Source organism: Mya arenaria, chromosome 7 (genome assembly GCF_026914265.1).
Source record: "Mya arenaria isolate MELC-2E11 chromosome 7, ASM2691426v1".
Classification (NCBI taxonomy): Eukaryota; Metazoa; Mollusca; class Bivalvia; order Myida; family Myidae; genus Mya; species Mya arenaria.
Window position 1 is genome coordinate 43,187,288 of NC_069128.1, and position 15,248 is coordinate 43,202,535.

The 15,248-nt window shown below is 32.6% G+C and overlaps 1 protein-coding gene across 8 annotated transcripts in view; it reads left to right on the forward strand.

Annotated features, from left to right (window-relative positions):
• Nucleotides 1–15,248, forward strand: part of LOC128240721 (tensin-1-like) — a 124,963-nt gene that overhangs the window by 30,880 nt on the left and 78,835 nt on the right. The window lies entirely within an intron of this gene.

Sequence of the window (15,248 nt, forward strand, 5' to 3'; positions counted from 1 at the left end):
ATGACAGTCCAATTTGATAAAAATGGTATATTTGTTAATTAGTGAATATTAATGATATGTTTTACGGGATGAATGACATTTAGCTAGCTAACAATATGCGTATCGTGTGAGTAGGTAACACATTGTATACATGACGGCTGTTTGATCGGCATGATAATTAATTACCTATGACATTGTGTTGTCAGCATGCGATAAGCAGTTTTGTGATAGCTACGGTATTATTTTGAATACATCAAAACAGCTTAGATGATAGACTATTTTTACTTTTTATTGTTATTGTTTCAGATTTTTGGCGACATATCATTAAGTGTATGAAAATGCCTGTCAAAATCAAAAACTTTACACCACTCAATCATCTGAACGCTCACACTTCAATAAATATTATCATAGATGCAAAACAAGTTGTTACGGGCACCACATTTTATTTCAAGGTCTTAGTTGTTGTTACATAGTAAACAAGAAGTCAGTTTGTATCTTATAAAGCATTCAAGTATGAAACCACAAAAAAGTGACATTGATGTTAAACTGCAACCTCACAGATTCAAAGTTTTTTTTATTTTTTAGCTTGGAACGAGCCAATTTTTGCAAAAATCCATGGAAACCAGTTATATAAGACTAGAATAGATCGCAGATTATTATATTTCAGTTAAAAAAAATGATGATTTATGCATATTTTAAAGCTTTTGTAACGGTTTAACCCATAAAACATTAATTTTCGAACGGAAATATGAAAATCTACGATCTGATTTTTTGTCAGCAACCTTATATCATTGGTTTGCAGATATTTAATAAAAAAATTTGCTCTTTCCAAGACAAAAAATGAAAAAGTTGTAAAATCGTTCAATCTGTGAGAGTGCAGCTTTATAGATAATCAAGAAGACAGTTTGTATCTAATAAAGCATTCACGTATGAAACCACATAAAAGATACATTGATGTTAATGCACCATCACAAGAAGATGACTGTTTAAAGGTGATTTATTTCATTCTGCAAAAATAACAATGTTTTTCTGTCTTGATGTTGATATCAAAGTTTTTTAGCTCACTTTTTTTGAGCTTTGTTTTCAGTAAACAATATGCATTTTCATTGTACATGTTCAAATATGTCTTCTGAATTTGGGTAATATGACAAGGTTCTTTAATGTATTTTGGCAAAAAAAATGTCTCCATTAGAAGTTGATACCCCTGATTATCTGTGTTTAGGCTATAACAAATTATAACTATGTTTAGAGTCAAACCCTATTACGAACAACATATCTTGCTTTCCTGAAAACACAAACAAACTAACTAAAAAACAAATATTAATGAGTGACAATTCCTTGAAAACAGACAGTCATGATGAGAGCCTCCTTAGTATGGTATGCCGTTAGGGCCATCGCCTATGAATGTGTTGATCTGAAACGCGATACTCGATAGTACGATGATGAAAACGCGAAATCACGAAACTATGACGGTGAAAACGCCACAGTAGGATGATGAACGATAGCATGATAACAAAACGCGATAGTTTATCGCATTATCATCATCGTAGTGTCTTATTATCGTGTTTTTGTTATCCTGCTGTCGTGTTTTCATCAACACATTCATTCATAGGCGATGGCCCTAACAGCATTCCGTACCTTAGTCCATTCTGGACCATTCTTAATAGTTATATAGATTTCCACTGCAAAATGAGTTCAAATAGATACTTGTATTTAAGAATGTTGATCATTGGAATCACACAGAATGTATCAATCATTTTCTGATATAATATGCCAAGAATATTAGTACAAAGTATGAAGCATGTTGGTAACATGGTCGTGACGATCATATTGAAAAAGAAAACAAAATGATCGGGATGCCAATAATCTATCGGCCCGTGGATGTTAAACATAGTAACAATTTGGAATGGCCTTACCATGATACTTAAGGTGGAAAACAAAAAAGGGGTGCCTTCTACAATAAATTATAAGTCAAATGATTTATTACAATTAAGTTTTATTAACGACTGAGCATTATCAGTATTCTAATGTTTTTGTAATGAAGTTGTTTAATGTATTCAGATATTAGGTGATAAAAGTTGAAAGAAACCTATTAACATAATAACATGTTTCTGATCTTTTTACCAATGCAGTTCAGTGTTTGCAGATCTAAATTGACATTTACATGATGTTAAACTGTATGATACATGCATTTCAATCCTCTACACTCTTTATAACACGTTTATTTCCCTTAGAATAGATTGTGTATGTTCATTACTGCCCTTGGTTGATTTGTATGTAATTGCTTCCCTTAGATAAGATTAATTGAATTCTTGGTCAAGTTTACATATTGACTATTTCTCGTAGATTAGATTCCTTTGGATGGGTTCAAAAATTATTTCCCTTAGATTACCATACCTGGATGGGTTCACACAGTAACCTGCCCTTGATTAGCTTCCCTTGGATGAGTTTCACAATAACTTCCCTTAGATCAGTTTTTCACAAAATACTTCCCTCTGTTTAGCTTCCCCTGGATGGGTTTTCACAATTACTTCCCTTAGATAAGCTTTGTTTTTTGAATTTCATCCCTTAGATGAGCTTCCTTTGAATAGGTTTTCAAAATAACTTCCCTTTGATGAGCTTGCATTGGATGGGTTTACACAATTACTTCCCTTAGATAAGATTTTGTATGTTTGTCATTTCCCTTGTTTATGATTTGGTCACTTACTCTGACTTTAATTTTGTGTGGCCAGTTACTTCCCTTGTTTGGGAATTTGCCATTTTCAATCAGTTTGTACTTTGTTGTATCATGTTAAAAATAACAGTTTCTCTAAGTTTGTGGTTTAAGTCCTATACTTATCTCAGGTCCTGCAATATATATTTTTTTGTTTGTCTACAACTTTAACAGTTTTATGATGTTTGGATAATTGTTGAACAAGTAATTTATTACATATTGAAATCTCCAATTGCGGCTCAAGTGCTTGTTAAATGAAGATATATGTTGGATACAAGTTTGAATGATAACAAGTTTGGTCTTATTTTATGTTTATTGGAGTGTAATTGCAATCTTGCTTAATATTAAGATATAATTATGGAAGATGTGTCGGAATATGTTGTTAAAAATAACAGGTCTGTTTATCAGGTAATTGGTCGGGTTTAAGGTGGTGTTTAATAAAACTTTTAAAATGGTTTTGTGAACTTATTGGTGATAAAAAGTCAACAAATAAGGTATCCCAAGTCTGATCATTTAGAATTCTGAATGCCTGGTGAACCTATATTATTTGAAAGGGTTTGATATCAGAGCTTTTTCTATAGTGTCCACGAGTCAGACTATCGGACCAGTTCCTAATGCAAAATATATGAAAATTTCTCCAATATTAGAAAAAAATCCCATTCAAAAGTGTGTTGTTTTTTTATGAAAACTCTTTTTTTTGCCTGTACTGGTTCATTTAAAATCCTAATATATAATGTTATGTAAAGTTTGGGGGATAATTGAATTCAAAAATTGTTGATTTGTTGAGATCTAAATGATATATTATTTGTCATGATTTATTGCAATAGATATTTACTACCCAAGGATTGATATTTCAGCTGTTTCAGGTCTTTTGAAAGGGTAAAGAAACTAATATTTAATAATTTCCTCATTAGTAAGAGACTGAAAAGCTTGTTCTTTTAAATGTGAAATATCCCAATTGGGGCATATTTTTGCAACGCAAATTTCCCAAAATGTCTAGTCTTTTTCCCCAAATGGGCAGAAAAGGCCCTGGATGTATTTATATTGGGTCAAATTCTAACATAACGGCCATTGGCACAATTTAAAAAAAAACCACACAAACAATTGTTTATAAAAAATAATTATTTGTACGTGGCAACCATAAACAAATCAAGATTCTTTAGTTGAAAATACTTAGTTCTTGTTATTTGTCATCTCTTTGGCAAAATGAACAGCTTACAAAAATGTCCGCTAGGATTTCATTACATTCCGGCACGTTGGCTTCATCTATATTAAAGTGACTCCCTGCTGTGTTAGTAATTTGCACATTTTCATTATTCAATATGGATATTATATTCATTCACATTGCCGACAAGACAATTTCAAAGCCATATATCCAATGATTCCCTGTCATCGAAGCCTGATTAATGAAGATTGCATATTGTGTCGCTGCGCAGTCTTGTTTTTTTATCGCAAATTATTTCCAAACGGGGAGATATTTGCACCATATGTGCGCTAATAAATATCTTTCATAACAGGACTGTGAATTAATACGAAGTACTAGTGATGATAGACCTGAAATGCAATACCCCCTGTTGAATAGATTTAATATATTTTGTTGACAGTAATGGGGGGGGGGGGTGCAATATTGCAACATGTGAAGGTGTAGAATGATTCTTTAACCCACATACAGATTTGCAAATTTATGTCATTAAATATGCACATACTTAATTTTGTCAGGGGGAGAGGCATAGGATTAGTTTCCATTGGCAAAACCTTGAGTGTGATTGACAATGTTTGGGCAGTTAAAAGTTAAGTTTACACTGATTTATTTTACAACAATTGTGCAACAAGTTGTCTGGTTAAGTTACCCCTGACCAATGTCACATGGGCCAAGGCCGTGAATTGAGCCTGGGACTCCTAGGTGTGAAGCAAGTGTGCTTACCACTGTGCTAACCGAACAACCAAATTGGAAGTTTAAAGGGAGGTAGTTATGGTAACAATTTTTATTCAAGGAATATGCTGAAATTATTTATCATAAGATGCCTCTTTAGAAACACATAGAGTCAATTTGAAATCCAAAATTGAAACAGGTTGAATAAAAAGATGTTACGTGTGTCTTAGCGAGTTTATCATTTATATTGTTTTTAAAGGGAGGTAATAATCAATGATCTTTTTCTCAATGTTAATAATGATGAAAATTTAATAATATTAATTTAAAGCATAAAAGTCTATCTGTGTTTTAAATTGATTATATTAGAGGATTATTTTGCCCAATAAACTTGCACACTTCAAGTGAAAAACGCATCTCCCAGGTTTCATAATATGTAACATGGGAATAATTTATCACAAGATAAGGCCATTTATCATTGGAACCATTTCTGTAACATGATCTGGGGTGCGAAAAGTAAACACAGCAGAATCAATCAGTGGGAATTTACTTGGATTCTCAAGACTTAGAGACTTAGTATATGTAGGTGGATCTTAGAACTAAGATGAAGTTGTCAGCTGTTCAAAGCTTGTACTTGACTATTTATTTAATATCTGATTCATTTTGACATTTATACAAGACAGAGTGTTTCATTATTTTAAGGAAAAGCTTTTTTGTGATGTGCAATATCTTATTGGTATTTACAATAAAAGGGAGCTTATAATTGTTGAAAGTTTCAAGGGAAATAAATACATGGTAAATCTTTTTATTTCAGTGTTTTCTTTATTGAATGACTTAAGAGTGACTTAAAATAAGTTCATTTTAAAAGAAAAGTTAAACAATTAGGAACCATTCCTTATTTAAACCTCTGAAAGGCATAATTATTTTGATGCAAAAGGGAGATAATAAAATATTTTGTTTTGTAAAGGGAGGTAATTTCAAGTCATTATTTCCATTGTTGAGTTTCCATATGTTCCTAATTTACAACATCTACATTCTTATGTTGTCAGTGTTAACATTTATCTTTGTTGTATTTAAAACTCTCAGGGCTGAACAAACTACCACCATATGGTTTGTCCAGCAATTTGATACCCGATTTAAGTTGAACACTTTATTTAAATGACCTTTTGGTGTCTATTTATTTTGGACAGTACAATAGGGGGTATCACTTTAAATACTGAATGCACTGGGTATTTAACTGATTTGGGGCATAAACATGCACACAATGGGAGATACTGTTGAGGTCAGAAAGAGTTGAAAGTTTCTGACAAAGTTGTCAGTTCAGTCATATATAGAGCATCAATGAATGATTTTCACTTGACATATTTTTCCAAAAAACATAGCATACGTTTGCCTACAGTTTCAAAATTTATAACAATGGTAACACCCAAAAAATAGTTTTATATCAGGGTCAGTTTTTTGGCATTTTTTTTTTGGCATTTTTTTTTCAATGATAAACTTGTTGTAAATCATATATATAATGCTACTTCTTTAAACTTTATCATATTTTGAACAATAATGGATGTTTACATTTGCTATGAAGTGAGAAAAAAATTGGTGTGTAGTTTTTAAACCTTAATTTATTGATTATTTAATCTAATTCACATGTTTTACTCTTAAAAAAAAAATTCATATCATTTAACCCAATATCAGTTGATTGTGCAAATTTCTCCATTATATGGTCGAGGTCATAAATTTAAGTACTCTATTCGCACAATAAAACTTGTAATTCTTACAAACTCTTGCATGCCATTGGTGTTAATGCTTTATAAGCTGCCTATTTTAGGCCATTATCTGCTGTGCACAAATGTTTAAGGATAATGTCTCTGTCCAGTGTAATGTTGAATATTTGCGCATAAGAAGTGGTAATGTATTTAAACTGGTAGTGTTTAACTATTAGTTTCTGTGCAGAAGTGGTGCATTAACTTTGAGGTCTCTCTAACAATATTTTATTAAAGATTTGAGTGTCAAGTTGTCTACCTGTCTGATAATCTGTCCTTTTGGCATTTTATTATAAATGCGCTATGGTGATCTTAATTATAAATTGACATGTGGAATTACTGAGAAACTGCTTAATGCGAAGGCCCGTTATTCATAAATCATCTTAAACCTTTTTTAACTTAAGTCAATTTCCTAAAATTCTCAAAAAAAAAATCAAATTTAAAGCAGTGTTCATGTTTTTAACATTAAAATGCCTGTTTTCAATAAAGGCAATAAAAATAAAGTATTTCTAAAAAAAAAACACTAAAAAAAGTTATAATGTGTCATTTTAGTTACATTAGATGGAAATTACAATCTATAGTCCTTTTATTTCACCATACTTATGTTAGATGCATAATGTACTAATTGTATTGTCGATCACTTAATCTCTACGTTTGAGAAGCCCCCTCAGGTGAATTAAAGCAGTCAAGTATAGCAATTCTGGTTTAGGACACAGCCTAAATCGTCATGTGTATTTCAGTATCGTAAAGCGTTTTAAGTAGATCTGTTTTCTTAGTGAAACTTCAAGTTTGATAACTTTTATAACTTAAGTTTATGTCATTTGCATTTGTTCGGTGACTTAAATTGGAATAAGTTGTGTTTATTGTTATTTCATTTGTGGATTTTATATTTGGATAAGTTTGTCAGCAGTTTGTGAACTGGATTTATTGTTCAAAGAGATTTACTTTAACAGGTGGGGTATTTTGGTTTTTAGTTTATCAGCGTTTGTATGATAATTGATATCTTATAATAATGTGATTGTATAAAAAACATGATAAAGGTTGGAAGGTGACAAAAATTACTATTTTATAGTTCAAAGGCTCTATAGTTATGTCTAGTTGTGCTAATTTGGTATTTTTCTATGATGTAGTCCAAATAATTGTACATTGACGCATTTTTTTACAATTTTTGATATGGCAAAAGGGATTTGAAGGATCTATTATTTTAGACTATTCTATGATGTACATGAATTCTGAAAAAAAAAATCTTTTATTTAATAATGTTTAAAATAGCAAAATGGTGAAATTGAAAAGAAGAGTAAAATATACATTTGCTAGCAGAGATTTAAAAAAATATATTTTGTAAAAAAAAACAAAAAAACTGAAAATATTCATATCTTAAAGTAAACAAAATTATAAATGTTCAAGGTTTGTCCAAATAATTGTACATGGATGGAATTTTTTTTACGATTTTTTTATATGGTAAATCTTGAAGTTATAAGAAGAATCCCGTATTGAACGCCTATTATTTTAGACTATGACCGAGATATGTTGAACTTCGAAATTCTCTTCTTTTTTTTGGAATAATTTTCTCCTTTATTCTGAGCTATTTCCTCATCAACCTGGTGTAGGTGATTTATGAGTTATGTATATGTATGTAACAGCTGAACGGCTAATAATATCTGGAAATAGGATCCATATATTGATAAATGTAAGATAATTTGTAAACAGAAATAATAAATAAATGGCTTGTGTTTCTAATCATAAATATTAGGCAAGGGTAATTTATGCAACTTTATGCCGCTGTAAGATAACTATATTCAATATGGGAAGTATGGAGTCTGTTCCATTGAAGAACCTTAGTCATGGCTTTAATTATTTTAACTCTGTACAACAGCGCGACTGGGGGCTCAGACCCATTACCCTTAGCTGAGAAGGCAAGTGCTCAACCAACTGAGCTATCATGCTGCTTACACAACTTCTCCCTGACCACATATGTATAGGTGAACGGTTTCTTGACGTAAAAACTTGTAACATTCACACACATATCTAGGTAGAAACAAACCGAAGGCCTTTTGGATGATCATGTCAGGACTTCTATTCATACAGTTAAAGTAAACCTGGGAGGAAAAGTGCGCCCTGTGTGGGGCTCGAACCCACAACCGTCGGAACACTAGCACAGAGCTCTGACCAACTGAGCTAACCGGGCAGCTGGTTCTAACCCACACACACTACACTGTCCACTTCATATGGTCTGAGTCTGAGTTCAGGGCATAACTAGCATTATGGTAGTCTAAAACAATAGACGTGTTATACGCCATTCTTCTATCCCTATGGATTTGCCATATAAAAAAATCGTAAAAAAAATCTGTCCAATTATTTGGACTAGCAATATGGATGAACATTGATTGTTTAAGAGGTGTTTCCTTCTAAAAGAAAATCTTATAAGCAAACAATTTTATGAGTGTTAAGGAAAATGTACAAAAAAAGCCCCTAACCCTGTCAGTAAAACCCAATAATCCGAGATGTTGGTGCTATCATACCTACCTGCATAACATCAGTTGCAATAGCGAACGATATTAGTATTTCCAAAAGATGCAAAACTGCAGGTTATATTTCACACAGTTGGAGCTGGTGCGTGACACCAGTGCAAGTGATGGGAGAATGACTGTGTCATTCCTTAAATGACATTTAAGTGAATCATTAAAATTCCAGAACTAAAATGACACTATGTTATGTTAAACTTTGAGTCTTAGTTGGGGCAAGTGACTGGTTTAATATTGCCGTATAAAGTTCAAATCTCCTTTCAATAAACTCTTATTTCACTGACTATTTCAAAGGCGGTAATCCCATCATTTATTGGTAAAGCTATTTTGATGCCAGTGTGCTCTGTTTGTGGTGGTTTACATGTGTGTATGTGGTGTTTAAATGTACATTTATGTCTCTTTTATATATAATGCACCAGTCAATTGTAATCATGGCCTCCCCAGCGGGGACTTTGACTTTTGTTTCAGCCAATCCCAGGTAAAATTCCTGCCCTGAGGCGTCACACTGCTGGTGAATTCCCCCCCCCCCCCCAACACCCCAGGGACATCCTAGGTAAGGCCCATTCCCCGCTATCTTTGGGCCGAAAACAAAACACCGCATTCACTTGGCACTGCATGGCCACCTGGAAGGTAAAAACACTGCCCATTTCCCCCCCCCCCCGCTATCCACGATATACCCCCCCCCCACACACACACCCCGGGACCTGGGAGGGCCTTAGTTACATTTGACTGGTGCATAACTTTTGCATTGTTTATAATGGTGCATAACTATTGCATTGTTTATAATGGTGCATAACTATTGCATTTTTTATAATGGTGCATAACTATTGCATTGTTTATAATGGTGCATAACTATTGCATTGTTTATAATGGTGCATAACTATTGCATTGTTTATAATGGTGCATAACTATTGCATTGTTTATAATCAACAGCTTTAGTATATACATGTAGGTATAAAACCAAACCAGCAAGAACAAGTGAATTCATATCCCTTTGTGACTACATGATCAATAGGTTTTGGAAGTTGAATAACCGCGTTTGAACGTTTCACATGGTCTCGGACAGTTTACAGTATTTTTGTATATAAATTATGCCACATTAGCATTTAGGCGTTAAATCGAGTGATGAAATCAATAAATTAATTGAATTGGATCATATCCAATGTTTCTGTGTACCGGTAATTGAATAAATAAACGGAAAGGTTAAAATTAATCATTTCTTCGATGTGTGTTGATTATGACCATATTTCGTTTCATGCTTTGTTATGGAATTTGCGGTCATAATAAGTCATTGTTCGAAAGTTAGAATGAACTTCACTGTTCAATAAAATGTTCAGTTCATTTACGTTCTATATGGTTATACTATAATGAAGTTTTTGTAAAAGATAAATGTGAAATGTTATGGAGAAAAATAAAACTTGTCAATGGAGATATGAATGAATGCCTAGTTTGTGAGATTTTTTTTATCTTTGATAACATTTTATAAGTTTAAGCAATTAAGTTAAACACCTGTTTCGGTTGAGTGAAAATTTATTGCAAAACAAGTCTTGCCTTTTATGGAATTGAAAAATGATAACCTATTACAACGCGCAGATGCCGTAACTAAAATCATTTGCGGTTAGTGATTGTTCAGGTCTAGTAATTTTTTGTATGTAAATATGAAATTGTTAAAATGCAAATGCTGAAAACTTGGTAATCAAGAATGTTGAAAACAACTCGTAACTTTAAGTCTTAAAGTACATTCAAAACTTTAAATAATCTGAGGACTGAATAAGTGCATTCTGTTTTGGGATAGACTTAAACTGTTATGTGGACAAGAAACTAAGATATAACAAACAATATGTTATACCACAAGATATAAATAAAAAACGGCTTTCAGTGCTTAACCAGCCCACACAGTGTACTAAAAGTGTGCGCTATTGAGGGACATGTCCCGACCAATGTAGAAATGATTCATTGCGCGTATAATAACACCTCCAGACTATTTTTTTGTGGCATGTAATTTGTCTTTCTAAAAAAGCAAACTAAGTAGTTATAGAATTGTTGCAAATGGAGAAATTATCTCCATAATGTCACAGCTACATACTTGGATGACATTGCACTTGGCAGATGTGTTTTAGCAGTAAAAGTGCAATGTTTAAATTCTTTCCTGGCCTGGGCTTTTGGATGAAACAAAGCCTCAAATTCTACAGGTGTATATTATGCGTTTTTAAAGGAACTCGCTCAAAATTTGATCCTACAAAATTTAAATGAGCTCGTTTCACCCAAGAGCCAGGTTTGATCCTTTGCTGTCTTATCGTAATTATCAATGGGCCGATTGTTCAGAACTTTGTTAAAGTTAACAATATTGTTAATGGCATAATTGTTAACTTTAAAATGTGAACTATATAATATATTTGCATAAAATAAGTACAGCTGAAACTGTTGTTGGATGGGGTTGTTAAACGATCTTGAAAATACAGAGTTGACAGGGTAAAAGGTCATATTTCGAGTGCTTAGCACAATACTATCATATTAAGTAAACTCTTTCAATTTCAGTATAGAGTTTTACTGTGCTGTACGTATATAAGCACGCTACATGTACTGAATTTTTTTATCTAGCTCTACATACTTTTGTAATCAATTTCTCAAATTGGGTTGATTCAGGAATCTGGAGTTAATAATATTTTCCAGTACAGTCAAGTAGGCATTTCCTGGCTCAATCAATAAAACATCGATCATTCTGACAGCCCTATAAACGTACATGTTCACCTGATCCTGCAAAACCAGCCACAATGTTTGTCCAGAAATATTTCATGATGATTGTGGACACAGATTTTAATCACAGCATTATTTATTTAAGCATTAATTAAGCAATCAGCTGTTTAAATCATTGTAATTATGGAGTTGACAAATGGTTATATTGAAAGTAGCAATGTTAGTTTCTGATTTATTTTTGCTTTATCATATAAGACGACAGCTGTTAAAAGCTGGTGTAAATCATGTCCTTACGTCTGTATATATAAATTTATTATTTTTTATATTATCAATATGAACCCACATAGGTATAGAGCCAACTTGATCTCTTGAGTGGTAGACACCTACATGTAGATACAAATTGTTTGCAAATTGGCTTAGCAAAGCATACTCTTCAAGCAGTTACAAAGAGCATTATCATATAATGCCTTTTTGCAATGAAGATACAGTCAATTTGACCCCTCCCCCCCCCCAACCTTTTAACAGGAATTTCAAAGAAAAAGTTTTCGGGACTCTAAAGAGGGTAATTTATTGTTTAAACATAATTGCTGTTAAACCAATTCAAACTGTACATGTATTGATCATTAGCGGGTGTATGAACCTGCCCTTTAGAAGTTCAATGTGGGTATATGTAAAATAATTCGTTAATCGCTGATGGTGGCAATCAGCTTTTTTTGATGTGTGAGTGGATGGACAGGCTATAGATGTTGCAGTTGAAATAAGTATGTCCAAGTAATTGATAATGAAAATCCAGCAGATTGCCCTGATCACTCCTGAATACTCCTTTATATTCTCCTAAGTAACGAAATACATCAATTGTTTCGAGATTGTGTTTTCAAAATTGCCAAATTTTGAGTCTCCTGAAAGGCTCTTGAAGCATGATCAAGTAAATACCCCATACTTTAAAGGGGGGAAAGGGGAAGGGGGGTGGGGATCAGCTTCATATTTGCATAACCTCTGTGTCATTTTCAGTCTCCTACCCCCCAGACCCCTGCCCCGTGTGTATTATTTTACCAACACATGGGTTGGTGACTTCAGACAGCTACCATGCCTTGGAAGACATTTACCATCTTCAGTTTTATTGCAAGGCACTTAAAATGCCCTATTTACGATGGGAAGTTGAATTTGTTTTCAATTTTCAAGTGGGTTGTTGATGATATTTATTTATCCTTCGGTGGGTGGGGAAACTCCAAGATGGAATTTGTGTAAGCAGTGATTCAGCTGAAATTAAAATGTAAAACAAGTAAATTAGATTATTAAAGAGACTTTATATTAGCAAGGGAGATAATATTTGAAATTGCACATATAGTTCTTGAGAGGGTTCAAACAGACTTGAAAATTAAGTACTTGAACTTAAAGCTGCTGGATGAAAAGTCCTTAAAGTTGCAAAAAACTCTGTAAAACTACTTGAATTTTATTTTACCTCGAGAACTACTTGAAAAAGATTTTTTTCGGAAACAGTCCTTAATTTTTTTTGTTCTGCTCCAAATGAAGGTCCATCAGTATTTCATTACAAAAAAGTTTGGTCTTAGTGGATGCTTGGTTAGTAACTCTTTGCTATTCAAACTCCAATGGTACAAGTTTCATGAGAATCTGTTCAGTCTATTTAATTTTCTGTTTCATTTCGCTGTTAATGTCTTGTGTTTTCAACAAAAAGTGTTGGTTTGTTTATCCATTGCTAGTTGACCACGAAAATAAGCACAAAGCAATGTGTAAACATTGCATAAAAGTTATTGACTTCAATTCAATGGACAAGTCTGCCCTGAAATCCCATCTTAAGTTGAAACAAAGTTGAAGGACAACTAAATATTTGACAGGTTACTATGTCACAAATATGTGTTATTTTCATTGTTTGCTTTTAATGATTGACTTTGAAAATATGCATGTGATTATATTTGTTATTTGTTAGATTGTCCTTGAAAATGGAATAAGTGTCCTTGAAGTCTCTGTGAAAAACTCCGTGCTGTATGAACCCTGCTTTAGTTGTTTGTGTGTTCAGTTTTGAAGACTTAACATTTTTGTATGATCTGCAGTCAGTATAAAACCAGTCAAGATTTTGGTTTTGCCATAGTTATCCAAAATGTTTATTGATTGGTCAATATTTATCCTCTAATAATTACTAACCAATCAAATTGTTTTAACCAGTCCACAAGCCAAAAGATAACCCGTGGACAACTTATCAAAGATGTAAACAGTTGGCTGCAGTTCTTTAAATAAACTTGACTGCAGATTCAGAGACTTAATTATTGCAAAGGGAGGTAATATGTGGAATGACGGTGCAGGAGAATAATGTTTCTACGTCATTAATAATGCTCTTGTTTTTTATTGAAGACCGAATATATTGTAAAAGCGCTTTGACTCAGCTGTTTGTTTATATGAAAGTTGGCTGTCAGTATTATATAAAAAGGGACTTAATAATTGCATGGGAGGTAATTCTTGAATGGTTTCACATGGCTCCAGAATTACTCAAGAATTGCTATGTTTTGATGCTTTTATGAGACTATAAAGGGAAATGAAATTATAACTATTGCAGTTATGATGGAAATTGGTCAATATTTCGTGTCTGAATTCAATACAGAAACCAAGTTTGGATTTTAAAATAGAAGTAAATGATGCTCTTTTAAATTAATTCCAAGGGAGATAATAAAATCTGAAGCATAAGATTAATTTATTTAAATCTTTTCTGAAATGCAGTATATGCAATAAGATTCATTTAATAATTACAAATGTATCAGTTTATGGGGTTCTAGATCAAATATTTTTGTAAAGTTAGTTTCATTTGTTGTAATTTATATCATTGTAAGTTTATTGAAACTACTATAACCTTACTACATAGACAAATAGAGTTCAGCCCAGGTCATAATGCATGAAATATAAGACGCAAAAGTTATTATTCCAAAGTGTTAAGGAATTTCAGAACGTAATCCCAGTACCTGTCTCCATTTCAACACTAGGACAATACATTGTGTTACACTGATTACAAATAATTGCGTATATTACCTTAAACTTGACATTAAAGCCCAAATAATTAATTGATACAAATGACATAAATTGAATAAGAGGCTATAAAAAGGTCAAGCTTCAAACGGAATGGAGACATTGTACACTTTCAACAAACTTAGCAATGTTACAATTTTATCTCCTGAATTTATTTAGCAATTATTTTGTAATCAAGGTACTACACTTTAAAGTTGAGATAAGTGCTACTTCAGTAAAGGGTATATATTCAACTGTAGGACAACATGATGTATAGACTTCTTACAGGCAAACATATTTATGTATTTTCTTATTAACAAGTGGTTCTTGAACAATTGGATAAGTAAAATAGAGGTTTTACATTCAAAAATATTTATATATTATCTTATGTACAAGTGGTTTTTGAAAAAAATGGATAAGTAAAACAAGAGGTCCTCAACAGAATGGATAAGTAAAACATGGATTCTTGACTCTGTTGTCTGATAAACTTGTTTACATTTAGGATTATTGGTAAGAACATACAACTAATATAGTCAGTGATATGTATAATAAGATGGTGGAAATGAACAGTTTGTATGCTATGGCTGCCTGAAATTGATAACAATTGCTAGAATCGGATAAAGTGTATGCAATCAGGCAAGTTGTTTGAATCAGGCAATAGACAATTGCTACAATCAGATAGTGTATGC